This window comes from Colobus angolensis, unplaced genomic scaffold (assembly GCF_000951035.1).
Source record: "Colobus angolensis palliatus isolate OR3802 unplaced genomic scaffold, Cang.pa_1.0 Scaffold67, whole genome shotgun sequence".
Lineage (NCBI taxonomy): Eukaryota > Metazoa > Chordata > Mammalia > Primates > Cercopithecidae > Colobus > Colobus angolensis.
In genome coordinates, this window is record NW_012120376.1 from 8,134,557 (window position 1) to 8,139,911 (window position 5,355).

Sequence of the window (5,355 nt, forward strand, 5' to 3'; positions counted from 1 at the left end):
GAGGGGGCGGGGGGGCGGATATAGGGGAAAGTCAGAGCCAGAGACCAAGGAGAATCAGAGAGAAAAAGGGGAAGAGACAGAGATAGGAAAAGGAGGAGGAGAGAGAGGGAGAGACAAAGGAGGAAAAGAAGAGTCAGGGGGAAGACGCAGAGGTGAGAGACTTAGCTAGAGAGGGAAATAGTGTGCCTGTGGGAGACACAGAACCAAGAAGGAGAAAGACTGGGACAACTAGTGGGACAGTTAGAGTGGAGTCAAAAATGGGGAGAAGAGGGGTACCACTAGATAGGGGGGAGACAGAGGTCTACAGAGCCAGACCGCAAGAGATCGGGGGTCATGGAGATGGGAACAGGGGCAGGGGAACACAGGACAGACAAGTGCCCTGGGAAAGAGACGTGGGGAGAGAAATCAGGATTGGGGAGGAGAGAGAGGGACACAGACAGGGAGATACCAAGGGAGCCCCTGAGGAGGTAGGTGCAGGGGATTGGGGGGTGGGGGAGAGGAAAGGCAGAAACTCCTGAGAGAAGGAGCCATGAGAGTCAGCCTCGGTGGGAGCACAGAGAGCCCAGGGGACAGAGGTGGAGAACTTGAGACTAGAGGAGCTCTAGCCATCAGAGGTAGCCCAAAGAAGATGCTCAAGGAAGCTGTGGAAGGAAGCATCAGGCTAGGCACATCAGAGGGATTAAGGGGACTAGGAGAGGAAGAGGTCAGGGACAACCTAAGAAGGTGGAGAGGTGATGGGAAGAATTGAAACAGAGGGAAGACATAGAGCTGGGAAGACTGTGAGCTTGAAATTGGGGCTTAACAGGGCTAAGGGAGTCAGCCGCTGGAAAAGGCAGGAGCTAGAGGCCACTGGGGGAGGGGTGGGAAGGAGATGGCTGGAGGCTGCTATAGTTGGGGAGAAATCTGGATCTCTGGATTTCTAGCTATATCTTTGGATCTGCAGGGTCTGAGAAGTCTGAGAAGGGGCTGGAGGTTGCAAGGGTGAGCATGGGAGAGAAGTCTGCACTCAGACGTACGAGATGAAATACAGATGTGGGACCAGCCCTAGTCTTCAGGTGTGACCCTGGACACAGCCAGAGAGCACAGTAGAACAGTACTAAGGTGAAAAACTGTTTTGAAGGTGCTTAACTTCTGACTTTAGGTTTTCCAGGCTTATTTCTGGATCTGAAAGCCCTGGAGCAATAGTCAAATTGAAAATGTTTGGGTCAGGCTGGGTGCGGTGGCTCATGCCTGTAATCCCAGCACTTTGGGAGGCCGAGGCGAGTGGATCACGAGGTCAGGAGATGGAGACCATCCTGGCTAACACAGTGAAACCCCGTCTTTACTAAAAATACAAAAAATCAACCGGGCGTGGTGGCGGGCACCTGTAGTCCCAGCTGCTGGGGAGGCTGAGGCAAGGGAATGGTGTGAACCGGGGAGGCAGAGCTTGCAGTGAGCTGAGATGGCAGATGGCGCCACTACGCTCCAGCCTGGGCGACAGAGAGGCACTCCGTCTCAAAAAAAAAAAAAAAAAAAAAAGTTTGAAGGAATCAGGTCTTGCTAATTTCCTGGCATCCACAATGTTTATTTAATAAATTGATGAACTTTATTATTGGGCTTCTCAGAATAGAGGGGCATTGGTTTCCTCTCTGGAATTAAAGCCCAATAAGATATCTTAAAGTTGGGTTGGCATAGGCATCAGGAGTACCAGACATAAGGATACAGTTGGGTTGAGGAACTGGAGTAGAATAAGGGAAGAAACTGGGGATCTGGGTATGAGGGGAAGAGGTTGGGTAGGGGTTAGGAGGACCAAGCTGCGGAGCTTTGAAGAGACAATCCATTTCCATGGGCAACAGAAACTGAAACCAAAACAGACTGGAATAAAAACTTAGACAGCTTGTTCCCTCCCTTGCTTTCAACCAAGACATGGGCATTTCAGCGTTTCATCAAGTTTCTTCATCTATAATATGGGGGTCACAATTCCTACCCTTAACTGGTTGTGGGGATTACATATAAGCAATTGATAGTGGCCTTCATGGGCTTCTTCTCTTTCATGATTCTTCCTTTCTGATTTTCCAGAGCAGTGATTGCCTTTAGCACATATTCTGGCATATCCTATTTTCTAAAATGTTACTCTGATGTCATTTCTTCAGCAAAATTGGAAAGGCTGTGAGGGCAAAGTTGGTGTCACCTTCTTCTCCTCCCTTAGAGAAGGTAGTACAGACTTCACTTCCTCACCAAACACGTATCTAGTGGCAGGTGCAAAGATAAATGAGATGCAAAAGTAAGTAAGACTCAGCTCCTTTCCTCAGAGAACAAATAAACTAGAAAAGACACTAGGTAGGCTGGGCGCGGTGGGTCATGCCTGTAATCCCAACACTTTGGGAGGCTGAGGCAGGTGGATCACCTGAGGTCAGGAGTTCGAGACCAGGCTGGCCAACATGGTGAAACCCCGTCTTTACTAAAAATACAAAAATTAGTCAGGCATGGTGGCGTGTGCCTGTAGTCCCAGCTACTCAGGAGCTGAGGTGGGAGAATCGTTTGAACCTGGAAGGTGGAGGTTGCGGTGAGCTGAGATCATGCCACTGCACTCCAGCCTGGGCAACAGAGTGAGACTCTGTCAAAAAAACAAAGAAAGAAAGAAAGAAGGGAGGAAAGAAGGAAGGATGAAAAAGAAAGAAAGAAAGAAAAAGAAAGAAAGAGAGAAAGAAAAGAAAGAAAGAGAGAAAGAAAAGAAAAAGTAAACAGGACCAGCCAGAACTCTAGGCCAGATGCCTCCTGGGTATCTCAATCTGGGTGTTTCAAGGCACTTCAAACATCACAGGTTAGAGAACTCCTCCTTTCTTTCTCCCTAAAATGTGTCCCATCCTGCAGCTCTTCACTTTAGTGAATGACAATCATCCAGGCTAGAAACCTGAATGTCGTGTTTCACCCTTGTCCTCTTGATCATTTCTGAATCTTTGCACAGGTTGTTTCTTCTTCCTGGAACAACTCACACGACTACTTCCACTCCCTTCCACCCACCAATCTCTTGGCCAAGTTTACTCTTTTTTTAGGTCTCAGCATAGATCCCATCCAAGAATCCTTTCCTGACTTCAGGTATAGAGTAGCTGCTTCTTCCAGATATATCGGCACCATTCTGTGAGGTATGGAGATTAATCACCTAACTTCTAGACTAGAAGTAGGCTGGCTGGGCTCAAGTCCCAGCTCTCTCACTTTTCTGGTTGTGTGAACTTGGACAAGTTATTAAACCTCTTTATACCTTAGATTCCTCACCTATAAGATGGGGATAATTGTGTGTGTATGTGTGTGTGTATATATATATGTGTGTGTGTGTGTGTGTGTGTGTGTGTGTATATATATATGTGTGTGTGTGTGTGTGTGTGTGTGTGTGTGTGTGTGTGTATATACAGACAGAGAGAGAGAGAGATGGAGTGTTGCTTTGTCACCCAGGTTGGAGTGCAGTGGCGAGGTCTCGACTCACTGCAACCTCCACCTCCCAGGTTCAAGCGATTCACCTATCCTTAGCTGCCCGAATAGCTGGGATTACGGGCACGCGCCACCATGCCTGGCTAATTTTTGTATTTTTAGTAAAGATGGGTTTCACCATGTTGGCCAGACTGGTCTTGAACTCCTGACCTCAAGTGATCTACCCGCCTCACCTCCCGAAGTGCTGGGATTACAGGCGTGAGCCACTGTGCCTGGCCAAGGATAACAATATTGTACCCATTTCATAAGGTTATGAGGATTAAATGTCTGAAAAACTATTCTAAATGCATTAGTTATTACTGTTACTCCAAGGTACAACCCTGACCTTGGGAGACCAGAATGAGCAAGAACTTTTTCACCAAAGTATTCCTTAACAGTTTTGAATAAAGAATAATGAGCCCTGCTAAATGAATTTGATTCATTTAGAGTTGGGTAGGGGAAACAAAACAGTGTATTTGTATATATGAGGGATTATTGGTATCTGCCAAATACAGGGAATTAGAGTCAGGAACATTTGAGACAGAAAGGATTTATATCTCCTGATAGCCTCCTCAGTTTCCAAGACTAAACTTAATCCAATAAGAGGACAAGACTGCCATCTGATGGTAGAATCTGGAATATCGGCTCCTTGGAGGTGGAACTAAAACCATGGCTTGTTTTATTTTTGCATACGTTGTACATTTTCATTTTAGACGTTTAGTTCGAAAAGTTCTATATCATAATGCATTAAGCCTTGTCCTTTCTCCAGTGCCTCCTAGATGTTGCCTCTTTCCTTGAGTTCCCTCAGGTATGGTCCTGTTGGGATCCCCTGAGTTTCAGGAACTAACCCCTGGGTGGTTTCTTTTAGGAGCTTCAGAACTCCAGCTGCCCCAGACTCCCTAAAAATGGGGCACTGGTGGCTTTACGGAAAAGAAATTTGGAGGGATCTGGACATTAGATCTTTCCTTATCCTAGTACATGATAGGTTTGGGGCCCCGCCCACTGTCCTAGTCTCCCTGGCAACTGTCTTCCTGCCAAGAGTGCCCCTCTCCCAGAGTTACCCAGGCAACCTTCAGGCCCGCCTTCTTCAAGGTCCTGACTGGTTCATAGCAAATGTGGGTCACAGCCTAAGGGAGGCATTTAGGCTTAAAATGTATGAACTGCCAGGAGAGAAGGCGGCTGTGTTCCGCGGGAGTGTATGAGGTTTCAGGACCTGCTAGAGAGAGAGGTGCTTGGGTAGATGGTCTGCTACATCCTCAGGAAGAGCTGCGGCTCCCTGGAGCCTGTCACCGGGGTCTGAGGCCAGAGTTGCCTGGACCATGATCAGAAGTGCTGCTGCCAGAACAGGAGAACCATTGTAAGGGAACCCTGTAAGGAGGGACTCCTGCCACCCCGCACCTTCACCACCATGGCCACCTCCACACCCAAACTGCCTTGTCTATCAGAGCTAGGCTCAGTGGGGAGTAGCTATTTTTCTCTCCTCCCTGGGGAGGATCCCTAATCCTATCTCTTCTTCCTTTTTTCTCCTAAAGTTTCTATTTTGAGGGTCAATGGACTCATTCTTTGGCACTGCAGGGCTTTCTAAGGAGGGGAGGGGCTACATCTCATTGAGATGTAGCAGAGGGGAGAGGTTTACTCCCCAGCTCTCCTGCTCTCCCTGCATGTGCCTCTGGGGGAGTGAGGAGGCTATTCTGGGCTGGGGAGGGTGTGTTAGCAGAGTGGACCCCTTCCAGTCCTCTGCCCACAAATCCTGCAGCCCCAGAGAGGATGTCACTGTAATTACTGTCCTCTCCCACACCACATTCTAAACCCTACAATTATCTTGCTGGGATCACTTGGCAGTCTTGTTAACCTCTTTAGCCCCAAGGCCCTCTAAGAGAAGTTGGGAGTTGGGAGAAGGGGGCCAAA